The sequence below is a fragment of the Primulina tabacum genome, chromosome 10, assembly GCF_025594145.1.
Source record: "Primulina tabacum isolate GXHZ01 chromosome 10, ASM2559414v2, whole genome shotgun sequence".
Classification (NCBI taxonomy): Eukaryota; Viridiplantae; Streptophyta; class Magnoliopsida; order Lamiales; family Gesneriaceae; genus Primulina; species Primulina tabacum.
Window position 1 is genome coordinate 39,533,081 of NC_134559.1, and position 17,298 is coordinate 39,550,378.

General features: G+C 40.6%; 12 non-coding genes and 1 pseudogene across 12 annotated transcripts; all 13 read left to right on the forward strand.

The window, feature by feature from the left end:
• The first annotated feature begins 74 nt into the window (after window positions 1-74).
• On the forward strand, window positions 75-193 carry LOC142513433 (5S ribosomal RNA). Its single transcript, XR_012809380.1, has one exon. It is a non-coding gene; the product is annotated as a 5S ribosomal RNA (ribosomal RNA).
• A 672-nt stretch (window positions 194-865) lies between these two features.
• LOC142507159 (5S ribosomal RNA) lies at window positions 866-985 on the forward strand. The gene has a single exon (XR_012805421.1). It is a non-coding gene; the product is annotated as a 5S ribosomal RNA (ribosomal RNA).
• A 683-nt stretch (window positions 986-1,668) lies between these two features.
• LOC142515666 (5S ribosomal RNA) lies at window positions 1,669-1,787 on the forward strand. Its single transcript, XR_012811500.1, has one exon. It is a non-coding gene; the product is annotated as a 5S ribosomal RNA (ribosomal RNA).
• A 684-nt stretch (window positions 1,788-2,471) lies between these two features.
• On the forward strand, window positions 2,472-2,590 carry LOC142506317 (5S ribosomal RNA). Its single transcript, XR_012804612.1, has one exon. It is a non-coding gene; the product is annotated as a 5S ribosomal RNA (ribosomal RNA).
• Window positions 2,591-3,272: 682 nt separating this feature from the next.
• LOC142512604 (5S ribosomal RNA) lies at window positions 3,273-3,392 on the forward strand (annotated as a pseudogene).
• Window positions 3,393-11,361: 7,969 nt separating this feature from the next.
• On the forward strand, window positions 11,362-11,480 carry LOC142509786 (5S ribosomal RNA). The gene has a single exon (XR_012807941.1). It is a non-coding gene; the product is annotated as a 5S ribosomal RNA (ribosomal RNA).
• Window positions 11,481-12,162: 682 nt separating this feature from the next.
• On the forward strand, window positions 12,163-12,281 carry LOC142510285 (5S ribosomal RNA). The gene has a single exon (XR_012808408.1). It is a non-coding gene; the product is annotated as a 5S ribosomal RNA (ribosomal RNA).
• Window positions 12,282-12,964: 683 nt separating this feature from the next.
• On the forward strand, window positions 12,965-13,083 carry LOC142515637 (5S ribosomal RNA). Its single transcript, XR_012811471.1, has one exon. It is a non-coding gene; the product is annotated as a 5S ribosomal RNA (ribosomal RNA).
• Window positions 13,084-13,764: 681 nt separating this feature from the next.
• LOC142514053 (5S ribosomal RNA) lies at window positions 13,765-13,883 on the forward strand. Its single transcript, XR_012809966.1, has one exon. It is a non-coding gene; the product is annotated as a 5S ribosomal RNA (ribosomal RNA).
• A 685-nt stretch (window positions 13,884-14,568) lies between these two features.
• Window positions 14,569-14,687, forward strand: LOC142515638 (5S ribosomal RNA). Its single transcript, XR_012811472.1, has one exon. It is a non-coding gene; the product is annotated as a 5S ribosomal RNA (ribosomal RNA).
• A 682-nt stretch (window positions 14,688-15,369) lies between these two features.
• Window positions 15,370-15,488, forward strand: LOC142514054 (5S ribosomal RNA). Its single transcript, XR_012809967.1, has one exon. It is a non-coding gene; the product is annotated as a 5S ribosomal RNA (ribosomal RNA).
• Window positions 15,489-16,173: 685 nt separating this feature from the next.
• LOC142516454 (5S ribosomal RNA) lies at window positions 16,174-16,292 on the forward strand. Its single transcript, XR_012812247.1, has one exon. It is a non-coding gene; the product is annotated as a 5S ribosomal RNA (ribosomal RNA).
• A 683-nt stretch (window positions 16,293-16,975) lies between these two features.
• On the forward strand, window positions 16,976-17,094 carry LOC142514149 (5S ribosomal RNA). The gene has a single exon (XR_012810058.1). It is a non-coding gene; the product is annotated as a 5S ribosomal RNA (ribosomal RNA).
• The last annotated feature ends 204 nt before the right edge of the window (window positions 17,095-17,298 follow it).

The window sequence follows — 17,298 nt, forward strand, 5'->3', positions numbered from 1 at the left end:
GTGCCACGTGTTGTCCATCGCCGCCCGCTCCACACGTACTCGATGGATATAAGAATAACATTCCACTCAATGTCGGGTGCGATCATACCAGCACTAATGCACCGGATCCCATCAGAATTCCGAAGTTAAGCGTGCTAGGGCGAGAGCAGTACTAGGATGGGTGATCCCCTGAGAAGTCCTCGTGTTGCACCCCTTTTCGTGTTTTTCTATTTTTGATTACTTGTTGACAGATGATTTTCGGCTCATATCATCTGAATCTCGATCGGGACTAGATAAGACATGTGAAATGAACGTAGCTCGGGCGCTGCCGGATTTGGACAAAATTGTAGCCATATTTGATTGTAAACAGGCAAACGAACGAGATTCCTTACTCCGCAATGAGCTGACGAGATTTAAGCTGAATTCCTTCTCTAATTAGCGATTTTCCGCTTCTGTTAAGCTTCCGTTTCCTCGAGAAATCAGCTTAGGAAGTCCGAAATTTTATTTCGGCTCCATTTTATCGTATCCCAGGGATAATAATAGCTTTACATTCGCTATTTTCTTATTATTATTTTTTTTCTATTTTCTGGAAACATTTAGCGATTTTTGTTGTCGTGAGCCAGTTCTGTACGAAAGGGTATGACGCTGATTACTCCGAAGACGGTTAACTCATTAAAAAAAATTATTTCGACTGTTTAGCCATAATTTACGTAAACGGTCGGGACACGAGGACTGCCCAGGGAGGTCACCGATCCTAGCTCTGCCATCGCGCCAGAACGCTTAATTTCATGGTTCTGATTGGGCGGGAGCAGTGCCACGTGTTGTCCATCGCCGCCCACTCCACACGTACTCGAGGGATATAAGAATAAACATCCCACTCAATGTCGGGTGCGATCATACCAGCACTAATTCACCGGATCCAATCAGAACTCCGAAGTTAAGCGTTCTTGGGCGAGAGCAGTACTAGGATGGGTGGACCCCCTGGGAAGTCCTCGTGTTGCACCCCTTTTCGTGTTTTTCTATTTTTGATTACTTGTTGATAGACGATTTTTGGCTCAAATCATCTGAATCTCGATCGGGACTAGATAAGACATGTGAAATCAACGTAGCTCGGGGCACAGCTAGATTTGGAAAAAATTGTAGCCTAATTTGATTGTAAACGGGAAAACGAACGTGACTCATTCTCCGCACTGAGCTGGCGAGATTTTAGCCGAATTTCTTCTCTAAGACGCTCTAATTTGGGATTTTCCGCTTCTGTTAAGCTTCCGTTTCCTCGAGAAATCCGTTTAGGATGTCCGAAATTCGATTCTGGTTCCATTTTATCGTATCCCAGGCATAATAATAGCTTTACATTCGTTATTTTCTCCTTATTATTTTTTTTCTATTTTCTAGAAACATTTAGCGATTTTTGTTGTCGTGAGTCGGTTCTCTGCGGAAGGGTATGACGCAGATTACTCCGGAGACGGTTAACTCATTAAAAACAATTATTTCGACTGTTTTATCCATAATTTAAGTAAACGGTCGCGACACGAGGACTTCCCAGGGAGGTCACCCATCCTAGCTCTGCCATCGCTCCAGAACGCTTAACTTCATGGTTCTGATTGGGCGAGAGCAGTGCCGCGTGTTGTCCATCGCCGCCCGCTACACACGTACTCGAGGGATATAAGAATAAACATCCCACTCAATTTCGGGTGCGATCATACCCGCACTAATGCACTAGATCCCATCAGAACTCCGAAGTTAAGCTTGCTTGGGCGAGAGCAGTACTAGGATGGGTGACCCCCTGGGAAGTCCTCGTGTTGCGCCCCTTTTCGTGTTTTTTTATTTTTGATTACTTGTTGACAGACGATTTTTGGCTCAAATCATCTGAATCTCGATCGAGACCAGATAAGACATGCGAAATCAAAGTAGCTCGGGCACTGCCGGATTTTGACAAAATTGTAGCCTAATTTGATTGTAATTAGGCAAACGAACGAGACTCATTACTCCGCAATGAGCTAACGAGATTTTAACCGAATTCCTTCTCTAAAACCCTCTAATTTGCGATTTTTCGCTTCTGTTAAGCTTCCGTTTCCTCGAGAAATCCGCTTAGGTAGTTTGAAATTCGATTCCGGTTCCATTTTCTCGTATCCCAGGCATAATAATAGCTTTACATTTACTATTTTCTTATTCTTATTTTTTTTTCTATTTTCTGGAAACCTTTAGCGATTTTTGTTGTCGTGAGCCAGTTCTGTGCGAAAGGGTATGACGCAGATTACTCCGGAGACCGTTAACTCATTAAAAACAATTATTTTGACAGTTTTAGCCATAATTTACGTAAACCGTCGCGACACGAGGACTTCCCGGGGAAGTCACCCATCCTAGCTCTGCCATTGCGCCAGAACGCTTAACTTCATGGTTCTGATTGGGCGAGAGAAGTGCCGCGTGTTGTCCATCTCCGCCCGCGCCACACGTACTCGAGGTATATAAGAATAAACATCCCACTCAATGTCTGGCGCGATCATACCAGCACTAATGCACCGGATCCCATCAGAACTCTGAAGTTAAGCGTGCTTGGGCGAGAACAGTACTAGGATGGGTAACCTCTTGGGAAGTCCTCATGTTGCACCCCTTTTTGTGTTTTTCGATTTTTGATTACTTGTTGACAGATAATTTTCGGCTCAAATCATCTGAATCTCGATTGGGACCAGATAAGACATGTGAAATCAACGTAGCTCGGGCACTGCCGGATTTGGACAAAATTTTAGCTTAATTTGATTGTAAACGGGCAAACGAACGAGACTCATTACTCCGCAATGAGCTGGCGAGATTTTAGCCGAATTCCTTCTTTAAGACCCACTAATTTACGATTTTCCGCTTCTGTTAAGCTTATGTTTCCTCGAGAAATCCCCTTAGGAAGTCCGAAATTCGATTTCGGATCCATTTTATGGTATCCCAGGCATAATAATATCTTTACATTCGCTATTTCCTTATTTTTATTTTTTTTTCTATTTTCTGGAAACATTTAGCGATTTTTGTTGTCCTGAGCCAGTTCTGTGCGAAATGGTATGACGCAGATTACTCCGGAGACGGTTAACTCATTAAAAACAATTATTTCGACTGTTTAGCCATAATTTACGTAAACCGTCGCGACACGAGGACTTCTCGGGGAGGTCACCCATCCTAGCTCTGCCATCGCGCCAGAACTCTTAACTTCATGGTTCTTATTGGGCGAGAGCAGTGTCGCGTGTTGTCCATCGCCGCGCGCTCCACACGTACTCGAGGGATATAAGAATAAACATCCACTCAATGTCGGGTGCGATCATACCAGCACTAATGCACCGGATCCTATCAGAAGTCCGAAGTTAAGCGTGCTTGGGCGAGAGCAGTACTAGGATGGGTCACCCCCGGGAAGTTGTCACGCCCCGTGTTCGAAGAGCATGTGACATCCGGCATTGTTTTAACAATTAGTTTTAAACAATTACGCCTCGTATCGAAATGACTAAAACCAGTCTTTTTCATAAATAAAACATTGTCTTTACATTGACAATAGAATAAGAATAATCAGAGTTGCAAATGCGAAAACTGAACAAAAGGAAAATAAAGTCTTGATTTCTTGTATCTTGCTCATCGGCAACCATCCCCAGAAGGCTTCTTGTTCCTCCTCATTTAGTTACTCTTCATTTTAATCTGAAATTTGTAAGGGGTGAGTGTTTTGGGAAACACTCAGCAAGTGGGGGTCGATCGATTTCCAATGATACATATAGAACTTAATCTTTAAAACATTTCTTTAACAAACTATCAAATCTTATCACTTTTAACTCATCATAACAGAAACGAAATAAATATGAGACAGAGGTTATCAGAAGATTCAGAGCAGTTCAGAAACAGATCAGAACAATTCTGAACAGAACAGATCGGAACAGACAGAACACTGTTACTCATCTCATTTCCATGGTCAAATTGTCCCCAATATGTTAGTCCTCTAAGGGTTGAGGCCAAAACACGGTTTTATACCCACCGATGGGGGCCAGACAGAACATGGTTTTATACCCACCAATGTGGGCCAGACAGAATTACAATTCTCGTCCCATTTCAAATCGAGTTGTAATAGTGCAACACAGAATTCAAAGTTTACCAGACAGAATTTATCAGAGTTTTCAGATATCAGAGTTTCAGACGGATTCAGCGGAACCAACGAATTTCGAAGCATAGAGGAAAACACATAATCGATCGAAATTTTAAAAGACGGTCATCATGCTGTTTTCAAAAAAAGAGGACACATTCATGCATGTCATAACTTATATATTAAAGATTTAAAAATACAAACGAATATACATATCAAAAACCCACTTACAGTACTCTCGAAGTTACGGTTCGAAATGTGCAGAACTTTGGCGAACGAAACTTGTTGAATTTCGGCCAAGTGATGACCGAACCAGGAGATGATCTTCACAACGATGTGGATAGCAAATCACAGCATTGAAAAGCCGGAACAACTCCTCCTTCTTTCTTCTTGCAAGCGACAGCCGAGAGGTGGTTTTGGAGGGAAAGGAGCCAATTTTTCTTGCTGATTTTTGGGTGTGATTTCTTTAGCATGTTGAGGTGGTATTTATAGGTGAATTATGGTCTTTTCCCATCCCCATGACCGAAATATTGGAGCCCAAGCAAGCCATCAATGTGGTCAAGGTTAACTCAAGCATCAAAGGTCACCTTGGTTTACTAAAGAGTCCATTCTTGCACAATAAATTGGTCCAAGCCTCTTAGCTCTTCCCTTAGCTCCCTTTCTTGGTTAACTCAATAGTCATCACTTGTATAATAAGTTTTTCCAAACCTTTAGTTCTTTTAGCTCCTTATTTGGTTAACTCAATGGTCATAAATATGTCCAATCCTTTAGCTCTTCTCCTTGGTTTACTCAAGGGTAATTTCTTGCACATTAAAATTTTCCAATGCTTTAGCTCTCCTCCTAGCTCTATTTTTTTTATTCTTTTAGGACAAGAAAGAATGAGCTTCATTGAGCTAAAAGATTGAGCTCATGAGCATGGGGTTTCTTTTCCAAGAATCTTGGAGCTTCCTTGAGCTGAGGGTTTTAGCTTGTGAGGTAAGGGTTTCCTCTTCCGAGTGGCGTACCCTCAATTCTCAAGGTTTTGCATTGCCTCATCTTTTTTTTGAGCTACTTTTCGAGCTTTTTGAGGTGCTTTGCTTTGAAAAATCCGGGTTCTCACATCCCACCCTCCTTATTGGAAGTTTCGTCCTCGAAACTTGAGTTAGATAAATCTTTAAAAAGTGAGGGTGTCGAGTGCGCATACGTTCTTCAAATTCCCAAGTTGCTTCTCGTTCCATATGATTCGACCATTGTATCTTGACATATGGAATTGTTCGGCATCTCAGCACTTGGTATTTGGTGTTACTTGAATAAGGACTTCTTCATATTTCATTTCCTCGTTCACATTTCCTTTGATTAGTAGCGGTTCAATTTCAAGAATGCTACTTGGATATGAGACATACTTCCTTAGCTGTGAGACATGGAAGACGTTGTAAATCCTTGACATGCCTGGTGGTAAAGCCCGCTGATAAGCTAGGTTTTCCATTTTTCTCAGTATTTCGAAGGGTCCGACATATCTTGGAGTTATCTTTCTAGAATTGCTGAATCGAACCACTCCTTTCATTGGGGAAACTTTAACATAAGCTTTCACACCATTTTCAAACTCCAACGGTCTTCACTTTAAATAAGCCCAGCTCTTTTGTCGATCATGAGCTGCCTTGCGTTTTTCCTTGATAATAGCTACTTTATCAACAATTCAAGTACCATGATAGCTTTCTCTCTGATTTCAATACTTCCATGATAATTATTGTTATCGGCAAATTCAATCAAAGGGGGGTGTTTATTGGAGTCCGAGGTCCATGGCACACGCCCTAAAATATCTTCAATAGTTCGATCCACCGTCTTTGTCTCATGTTTAATTCCTTTTGTGTGAATAGTATTTGAGGCTTTGATGATTGATAAATTTCACACATTTGACACTAAAGAAATTGATTCTCTAGATCTTTGGCTCAAATATAATTGTGGCTAATTCACTATCATGTGTTGGATAATTTTGCTCACATGGTTTTAATTTCATCGATGCATAGGCAATTAATTGCCCTCTTGAATGAGAACACATCACAATCCTCTTTTGATGCATCATTGTAAATTGTGAAATTCTTGCCTTCTTCAGGAAGTACTAATACTAGCGTAGAAACGAGTTTCTTTTTCAAGATCTAAAAACTCTTCTCACATTCTTCACTCTAATTGAATTTAGAGTTCTTCTGAGTGAGCTTGGTGAGCGGAAGAAAATCCTTCAACACATTTTCTTAATAGCCAAATAATCCCGAAAACTTCAAATTTCTATTCCAGTATTCGATCAAGGCCAGTCTATGATTACCTCCACCTTATTGGTGATCCACTGATATGCCCATTTCAGATATTATATGACCGAAGAATGTGACATTTTTTAATCAAAATTCACATTTCTTAAATTTAGTATTTAGTTATTTTTCTCTGAGCATCGGTGGAGCAAGACGAAGATCTTCCTTGCGGTCTTTCTCACTTGTTGAATATACAAGAATGTCTTCAATAAATGCTACCACAAACTTGCCGAGGAATTTTCTTGAACACTCTGTTCATGAGTTCTATGAATGTTGCTGGAGCATTGGTCATGCCAAAAGGTATTATCATGAACTCATAGTGTCCATACCCTTTTCTTTTTAAGGCTGTTTTAGGAATATTCTCTGCCTTGGCCTTCAATTGTGATAGTCTGATCTTAGATAGAGCTTCGAAAAGATCTTAGCTCCTTTTAACTGATAGAAAAGGTCATCTATTCTTAAAAGATGACATTTGTTCTTGATCTCATATAGTACTTTGTCGAATGACACACTATCTTGTACTTTCACCATTCTTCTGTACCAATAAGATTGAATCTCCCCAAGAAGAGGCACTTGGTCTGATTTGTTTTTGTCTAACAAATCTTGGAATCGAACTTTTATCTCCTTGAGTTCAACTGAAGCCATTTGCTAGGGTTCTTTAGATATTGGTGCAGCACGAGCTATAAAGTTACTTTCGAATTCTTTCACGATCTGAGATAATTCAAAGTAACGCTTCCAGAACTCTCGTACCACGGGAATATTTTTATATCTTGAGCTCAATTCCTTCTTTTTCTTCTCTCATTATCGCTAGTTAGACTTCTTAGCCATACTCCATGGCTTTCTAAGTTTGAGAAGCAGAAAGGAAGGATTTTTGTTCCTTATCCTTGCCATAAAATACGATTTATTCTTGGATTGGAGTTTGGAATTCTTACCTCGACCATCTAACACTGCATGATTCTTGTCCAACCAACCAATTCTCAGAATGACGTTGAAATTTACCATAGTACACTAAATAAAATCGGCACTGAATATATGCGTATCCATACTTATTGTGTTCTAAATTATCACGATTACTATCTCCAAACATAAAATCAATATATAATCTTAGAACATAACTCCTTATCAGCCTATTGACTTAAGTCCCAATAACCTAGTTAAAATTTCTTTCAACATTGTACGGAAGAAATTAATTCCTCAAACAATTCTTCTTTTACTAAATCTGTCTTTAATCAAAACTATGAGCCTAACATGCTTTAATACAAACAAGCTTCGTTGGATGTCTTTCTCTACAAATCTTTCCCCTATTTTTCTTTTTACTATAAGAAGAGTCATAACCTATTATGCATGCTACACTTCCCTTGATGTCCACCAATATCTCATAACTCCCTTTATTTACCTAAGGTAATGACCTTAATTTCTTAACTTAAGTTATTGTTTCTTAACTTTATTAAATATTCCAAAATCTTACATATTTAAATTTATCGCTTAATAGCCCAAATTTAAATGTCCATACCGTTAATTATTGACATAAAAATCAACTTTTACACCTGAATATCAAAACTTATATAATTCTTATCTCATATTTTCATAAATAATTTATTATCCGCGAATCAAACATTTCATCTTAAGTCGGAAGAATTCCCAAATGTAAGTCAACTTATATCAGAGTATTTGTATTCCCTAAAATATAAGTCAAATTATCTTTGATAGGTATGTTCCCAAAATATATTTCAACTTATCTATGTACATTCTCAAAGAAATGTTACACTTTTTTCTTTCATATCATTTAACCATAATACCAGTCTAGCCTACTTTATCATCTCTCAACATTACTGTTCTTTTTCCACTACATCCATAGGTGCTTCTTCTTCTTCTTCCACATTTTCCACGACAAGGTGCGCAGTCTATCCATTGCACCATGAAGCTTGGCGATGTAACGTTCTTGCTTGCTAGAAAGGTCTTCATGTTGATGACGAGAACGGTTAGCAAGGTTTTTCTAAGTTTCAATCCTTACTATCAACTTTCGATTAAGGGAAACTAGTCATTCCACGTGTAGTGTTAGGGCGAGCTGGCTCTTTGCTCGATCAAGGTGATGGTTGAGATTATGTATATCAGTTTGAAGCAGATTCTTAATCTTTGTGAGTTCTTGTTTATCTTGTTTTCCTCAAGTAATGTTGACGCATGCGAAGTGCGGCTTGAGCACGAGTACAAGACCATAAATTGAGGTAAAATTTCATAATGGTATCAAAGTAAAGGATAGAAAGGTAAAAAATTTTGATTGAAACAAAGATTTCGTGGAACTTTCTATACTAGAAATTTCAGAATGATTGAAGGAAATAGATTTCGAATTTCTCAAAGAATTTTGGAAAGATTGAGAGTTTGTTTCTGAATGTACTAGGCTTTTGCCAAAATTTGACTTCTTCAAATTTTGTCTGTCAAAATCCCAGCAGGATTATGAACCTGGCGGCTCTGATACCACTTAAATGTCACGCAAAGTGTCTGAAGCGCCTGTGACATCCGGCATTGTTTTAACAATTACTTTAAAATAATTAAGCCTCGTATCGAAATGCCAAAAACCAGTCTTTTTCATAAATAAAACATTGTCTTTACATTGACAATAGAATAAAAATACATCAGAGTTGCAAATGCGGAAACTGAACAAAAGGAAAATAAAGTCTTGATTTCTTGTATCTTGCTCATCGGCTACCATCCCCATAAGGCTTCTTGTTCTTCCTCATTCAGTTGGTCTTCATTTTAATCTGAAATTTGTAAGGGGTGAGTGTTTTGGGAAACACTCAGGAAGTGGGGGTCGATCGATTTCCTATGATACATATAGAACTTAATCTTTAAAACATTTCTTTAACAAACTTTCAAATCTTATCATTTTTAACTCATCATAACAGAAACAAAATAAATATGAGACAGAGGTTATCAGAAGATTCAGAGCAGTTCAGAAACAGATCAGAAAAATTCAGAACAGAACAGATCGGAACAGACAGAACACTGTTACTCATCTCATTTCCATGGTCAAATTGTCCCCAATATGTTAGTCCTCTAAGAGGTGAGGCCAGAACACGGTTTTATACCCACCAATGGAGGAGACAGAACATGGTTTTATACCCACCAATGGGGGCCAGACATAATTACAATTCTCGTCCCATTTCAAATCGAGTTGTAACAGTGCAACACAGAATTCAAAGTTTACAAGACAGAACGTATCAGAGTTTTCAGATATCAGAGTTTCAGACGGATTCAGCGGAACCAAAGAATTTCGAAGCATAGAAGAAAACACATAATCGATCGAAATTTTAAAAGACGGTCATCATGCTGTTTTCGAAAAAAGAGGACACACATTCATACATGTCATGACTTATATATTCAAGATTTAAAAATACAAACGAATATACATATCAAAAACCCACTTACAATACTCTCGAAGTTACGGTTCGAAATGTGCAGAACTTTGGCGAACGAAACTTGTTGAATTTCGGTCAAGTGATGACCGAACCAGGAGATGATCTTCACAACGATGTGGATAGCAAATCACAGAATTGAAAAGCCGGAACAACTCCTCCTTCTTTCTTCTTGCAAGCGACAGCCGAGAGGTGGTTTTGGAGGGAAATGAGCCGATTTTTCTTGCTGATTTTTGGGTGTGATTTCTTTAGCATGTTGAGGTGGTATTTATAGGTGAAGGATGGACTTTTCCCCTCCCCATGGCCGAAATATTGGAGCCCAAGCAAGCCATCAATGTGGTCAAGGTTAACTCAAGCATCAAAGGTCACCTTGGTTTAGTAAAGAGTCCATTCTTGCACAATAAATTGGTCCAAGCCTCTTAGCTCTTCCCTTAGCTCCCTTTCTTGGTTAACTTAATAGTCATCACTTGTATAATAAGTTTGTCCAAACCTTTAGTTCTTTTAGCTCCTTCTTTGGTTAACTCAATGTTCATAAATATATCCAATCCTTTAGCTTTTCTCCTTGGTTTACTCAAGGGTAATTTCTTGCACATTAAATTTTTCCAATGCTTTAGCTCTCCTCCTAGCTCTATTTTTTTTATTCTTTTAGGACAAGAAAGAATGAGCTTCATTGAGGTAAAAGATTGAGCTCATGAGCATGGGGTTTCTTTTCCAAGAATTTTGGAGCTTCCTTGAGCTGAGGGTTTTAGCTTGTGAGGTAAGGGTTTCCTCTTCCGAGTGACGTACCCTCAATTCTCAAGAGTTTACGTTGCCTCGGCTTCTTTTTGAGCTACTTACCGAGCTTTTAAGGTGCTTTGCTTTGAAAAATCCGGGTTCTCACAGAAGTCCTCGTGTTGCACCCCTTTTCGTGTTTTTCTATTTTTGATTACTTGTTGACAGACGATTTTCGGTTCAAATCATCTGAACCTCGATTGGAACCAGATAAGACATGTGAAATCAACTTAGCTCATGCACTGCCGGATTTGGACAAAATTGTAGCCTAATTTGATTGTAAATGGGCAAACGAACGAGACTCATTAATCCGCAATGAGCTGGCGAGATTTTAGCCGAATTCCTTTTCTAAGACCCTCTAATTTGCGATTTTTCGCTTTTGTTAAGCTTCTGTTTACGCGAGAAATCCGCTTAGGAAGTCCAAATTTTATTCCTGTTCCATTTTATCGTATCCCAGGCATAATAATAGCTTTACATTCGCTATTTTCTTATTCTTATTTTTTTTTCTATTTTCTCGAAACATTTAGCGATTTTTGTTGTCGTGAGCCGGTTCTGTGCGGAAGGGTATGATGTAGATTACTCTGGAGACAGTTAACTCATTAAAAACAATTATTTTGACTGTTTTATCCATAATTTACGTAAATGGTCGCGACACGAGGACTTCCCGGGGTGGTCACCCATCCTAGCTCTGCCATCGCGCCAGAACGCTTAATTTCATGGTTCTGATTGGGCGAAAGCAGTGTCGCGTGTTGTCCATCGCCGCCCGCTCCACACTTACTCCAGGGATATAAGAATAAACATCCCACTTAATGTCGGATGTGATCATACCATCACTAATGCACCGGATCCCATCAGAACACTGAAGTTAAGCGTGCTTGGACGAGAGCAGTACTAGGATGGGTGACCCCCTGGGAAATCCTCGTGTTGCTCCCATTTTCCTGTTTTTTTATTTTTGTTCACTTGTTGACAGACGATTTTCAGCTCAAATCATCTGAATCTAGATCTGTACGAGATAAGACATGTGAAATCAACGTAGCTCGGGCAATGCCGGATTTGGACAAAATTGTAGGCTAATTTGATTGTAAACGGGCAAACGAACGAGACTCGTTACTCCGCAATGAGCTGGCGAGATTTTAGCAGAATTCATTCTCTAAAACCCTCTAATTTGCGATTTTCCGCTTCTGTTAAGCTTCATTTTCCTCGAGAAATCCGCTTAGGAAGTTTGAAATTAAATTCATGTTCCATTTTATCGTATCTCAGGCATAATAATAGCTTTACATTCGCTATTTTCTTCTTCTTATTTTTTTTTCTATTTTATGGAAAAATTTAGCAATTTTTGTTGTCATGAGCCGGTTCTGTGCGGAAGGGTATGACGCAGATTACTCCGGAGACGGTTAACTCATTAAAACAATTATTTCGACTGTTTTAGCCATAATTTCCGTAAACGGTCGCGACACGAGGACTTCTCAAGGAGGTCACCCATCCGAGCCCGCTCCATCGCGCCAGAATGCTTAACTTCGTGGTTTTGATTGGGCGAGAGCAGTGCCCGTGTTCTCCATCGCCGCCCGCTCCACACGTACTCGAGGGATATAAGAAAAAACATCCCACTTATGTCGGATGCGATCATACCATCACTAATGCACCGGATCCCATCAGAACTCTGAAGTTAAGCGTGCTTGGACGAGAGCAGTACTAGGATGGGTGGACCCCTGGGAAATCCTCGTGTTGCTCCCATTTTCGTGTTTTTCTATTTTTGTTTACTTGTTGACAGACGATTTTGAGCTCAAATCATCTGAATCTCGATCGGTACGAGATAAGACATGTGAAATTAACGTAGCTCGGGCTCTGCCGGATTTGGACAAAATTGTAGGCTAATTTGATTGTAAACGGGCAAACGAACGAGACTCATTACTCCGCAATGAGCTAGCGAGATTTTAGCAGAATTCATTCTCTAAGACCCACTAATTTGCGATTTTCCGCTTCTGTTAAGCTTCCGTTTCCTCGAGAAATCCGCTTAGGAAGTTCGAAATTCGATTTATGTTCCATTTTATCATATCTCAGGCATAATAATTGCTTTACATTCGCTATTTTCTTCTTCTTATTTTTTTTTCTATTTTATGGAAACATTTAGCAATTTTTGTTGTCATGAGCCGGTTCTGTGCGTAAGGGTTTGACACAGATTACTCCGGAGACGGTTAACTCATTAAAACAATTATTTCGACTGTTTTAGCCATAATTTTTGTAAACGGTCGCGACACGAGGACTTCTCTGGGAGGTCACCCATCCTAGCTCTGCCATCGCGCTCGAACGCTTAACTTCATGGTTCTGATTGGGCGAGAGCAGTGCCGCATGTTGTCCATCGCCGCCCGCGCCACACGTACTCGAGGGATATAAGAATAAACATCCCACTCATTGCCGGGTGCGATCATACCAGCACTAATGTACCGGATCCCATCAGAACTTCGAAGTTAAGCGTGCTTGGGCGAGACCAGTACTAGAATGGGTGACCCCCTGGAAAGTCCTCGTGTTGCACCCTTTTTCGTGTTTTTCTATTTTTGATTGATTACTTGTTGACAGACGATTTTCGGCTCAAATCATCTGAATCTCGATCGGGACCAGATAAGACATGTGAAATCAACGTAGCTCGGGCAATGCCGGATTTGGACAAAATTTTAGCCTAATTTTATTGTAAACGGGCAAACGAATGAGACTCATTACTCCGCAATGAGCTGGCGAGATTTTAGCAGAATTTCTTCTCTAAGACCCTCTAATTTGTGATTTTCCGCTTCTGTTAAGCTCCCGTTTCCTCGAGAAATCCGTTTAGGAAATCTGAAATTTGATTCCGGTTCCATTTTATCATATCCCAGGCATAACAATAGCTTTACATTCGCTATTTTCTTCTTCTTTTTTTTCTATTTTCTGGGAACATTTAGCGATTTTTTTTTTCGTGAGCCGATCTGTGCGGAAGGGTATGACGCAAATTACTACGGAGACTGTTAACTCATTAAAAAAAATATTTCGACTTTTTAGCTATAATTTACGTAAACGGTCGCGACACGAGGACTTCCCAGGGAGGTCACTCATCCTAGCTCTACCATCGCGCCAGAACGCTTAACTTCATGGTTCTGATTGGGCGAGACCAGTGCCGCGTGTTGTCCATCGCCGTCGGCGCCACACGTACTCGAGGGATATAAGAAAAAACATCACACTCGATGTTGGGTGCGGTCATACCAGCTCTAATGCACCGGATCCCATCCGAACTCCGAAGCTAAGCGTGCTTGGGCGAAAGCAGTACTAGGATGGGTGACCCCCTGGGAAGTCCTCGTGTTGCACCCTTTTTCGTGTTTTTCTATTTTTTATTACTTGCTGACAGACGATTTTTGGCTCAAATCACCTTAATCTCGATCGAGACCAGATAAGACATGTGAAATCAACGTAGCTCGGGCACTGCCGGATTTGGACAAAATTGTAGGCTAATTTGATTGTAAATGGGCAAACGAACGAGACTCATTACTCCGCAATGAGTTAAAGAGATTTTAGCCGAATTCCTTCCCTAAGACCCTCTAATTTGCGATTTTCCGCTTCTCTTAAGCTTCCGTTTACTTGAGAAATATGTTTAGGAAGTCCGAAATTCTATTCCGGTTCCATTTTATCGTATCACAGGCATAATAATAGCTTTGCATTCGCTATTTTCTTCTTCTTATTTTTTTTTTCTATTTTCTGGGAACATTTATCGATTTTTGTTGTCGTGAACCGGTTCTGTGCGGAAGGGTATGACGCAGATTACTCCGGAGACGATTAACTGATTAAAAACAATTATTTCAAATTTTTTAGCTATAATTTACGTAAACGGTCGCGACACGAGGACTTCCTAGGGAGGTCACCCATCCTAGCTCTGCCATCGGGCCAGAACGTTTAACTTCATGGTTCTGATTTGGTGATAGCAGTGCCGCGTGTTGTCCATCGCCGCCCGCGCCACACTTACTCGAGGGATATAAGAATAAACATCCCACTCATTGCCGGGTGCGATCATACCAGCACTAATGTACCGGATCCCATCAGAACTTCGAAGTTAAGCGTGCTTGGGCGAGACCAGTACTAGAATGGGTGACCCCCTGGAAAGTCCTCGTGTTGCACCCTTTTTCGTGTTTTTCTATTTTTGATTGATTACTTGTTGACAGACGATTTTTCGGCTCAAATCATCTGAATCTCGATCGGGACCAGATAAGACATGTGAAATCAACGTAGCTCGGGCAATGCCGGATTTGGACAAAATTTTAGCCTAATTTGATTGTAAACGGGCAAACGAATGAGACTCATTACTCCGCAATGAGCTGGCGAGATTTTAGCAGAATTTCTTCTCTAAGACCCTCTAATTTGTGATTTTCCGCTTCTGTTAAGCTCTTGTTTCCTCGAGAAATCCGTTTAGGAAATCTGAAATTTGATTCCGGTTCCATTTTATCATATCCCAGGCATAACAATAGCTTTACATTCGCTATTTTCTTCTTCTTTTTTTTCTATTTTCTGGGAACATTTAGCGATTTTTTTTTTTCGTGAGCCGATCTGTGCGGAAGGGTATGACGCAAATTACTACGGAGACTGTTAACTCATTAAAAAAATATTTCGACTTTTTAGCTATAATTTACGTAAACGGTCGCGACACGAGGACTTCCCAGGGAGGTCACTCATCCTAGCTCTACCATCGCGCCAGAACGCTTAACTTCATGGTTCTGATTGGGCGAGACCAGTGCCGCGTGTTGTCCATCGCCGTCGGCGCCACACGTACTCGAGGGATATAAGAAAAAACATCACACTCGATGTTGGGTGCGGTCATACCAGCTCTAATGCACCGGATCCCATCCGAACTCCGAAGCTAAGCGTGCTTGGGCGAAAGCAGTACTAGGATGGGTGACCCCCTGGGAAGTCCTCGTGTTGCACCCTTTTTCGTGTTTTTCTATTTTTTATTACTTGCTGACAGACGATTTTTGGCTCAAATCACCTTAATCTCGATCGAGACCTGATAAGACATGTGAAATCAACGTAGCTCGGGCACTGCCGGATTTGGACAAAATTGTAGGCTAATTTGATTGTAAATGGGCAAACGAACGAGACTCATTACTCCGCAATGAGTTAAAGAGATTTTAGCCGAATTCCTTCCCTAAGACCCTCTAATTTGCGATTTTCCGCTTCTCTTAAGCTTCCGTTTACTTGAGAAATATGTTTAGGAAGTCCGAAATTCTATTCCGGTTCCATTTTATCGTATCACAGGCATAATAATAGCTTTGCATTCGCTATTTTCTTCTTCTTATTTTTTTTTTCTATTTTCTGGGAACATTTATCGATTTTTGTTGTCGTGAACCGGTTCTGTGCGGAAGGGTATGACGCAGATTACTCCGGAGACGATTAACTGATTAAAAACAATTATTTCAAATTTTTTAGCTATAATTTACGTAAACGGTCGCGACACGAGGACTTTCTAGGGAGGTCACCCATCCTAGCTCTGCCATCGGGCCAGAACGTTTAACTTCATGGTTCTGATTTGGTGATAGCAGTGCCGCGTGTTGTCCATCGCCGCCCGCGCCACACTTACTCGAGGGATATAAGAATAAACATCCCACTCAATGTCGAGTGTGATCATACCAGCACTAATGCACCGGATCCCATCTTAACTCCGAAGTTAAGCGTGCTTGGACGAGACCAGTACTAGGATGGGTGACCCCCTGGGAAGTTCTCGTGTTGCACCCCTTTTCGTGTTTTTCTATTTTTGATTACTTGTTGACAGACGATTTTTGGCTCAAATCATCAGAATCTCGATCGGGACCAGATAAGACATGTGAAATCAACGTAGCTCGGGCACTGTCGGATTTGGAAAAAATGGTAGGCTAATTTGATTGTAAACGGGCAAACGAACGAGACACATTACTCCGCAACGAGGTGGTGAGATTTTAGCCGAATTCCTTCTCTAAGACCCTCTAATTTGCGATTTTCAGCTTCTGTTGAGCTTCCGTTTCCTCGAAAAATCCGCTTAGGAAGTCCGGAATTCGATTCAAGTTCCATTTTATCGTATCCCAGGCATAATAATAGCTTTACATTCGCTATTTTCTTCTTCTAATTTTTTTTTCTATTTTTGGGAACATTTAGCGATTTTTTTTGTCGTGAGCCGGTTCTGTGCGGAAAGGAATGATGCAGATTACTCTGGAGACGGTTAAATCATTAAAAACAATTATTTCTACTGTTTTAGCCATAATTTACGTAAACGGTCGCGACACGAGGACTGCCCAGGGAGGTCACCCATCCTCGCTCTGCCATCGCGCCAGAACGATTAACTTCGTGGTTCTGATTGGGCGAGAGCAGTGCCGCGTGTTGTCCATCGCCGCCCGCTCCACAGCTAATCGAGGGATATAAGATTAAACATCCCACTCAATGTCGGGTGCGATCATACCAGCACTAATGCACTGGATCCCATCAGAACTCCGAAGTTAAGCGTGTTTGGGTGAGACCAGTACTAGGATGGGTGACCCCCTGGGAAGTCCTCGTGTTGCACCCCTTTTAATGTTTTTCAATTTTTGATTACTTGTTGACACACGATTTTCGGCTCAAATCATCTGAATGTCGATCGGGACCAGATAGGACATGTGAAATCAACGTAGCTCGAGCACTGTCGGATTTGGACAAAATTGTAGCCTAATTTGATTGTAAACGGGCAAACGAACGAGACTCATTACTCCGCAACGAGGTGACGAGATTTTAG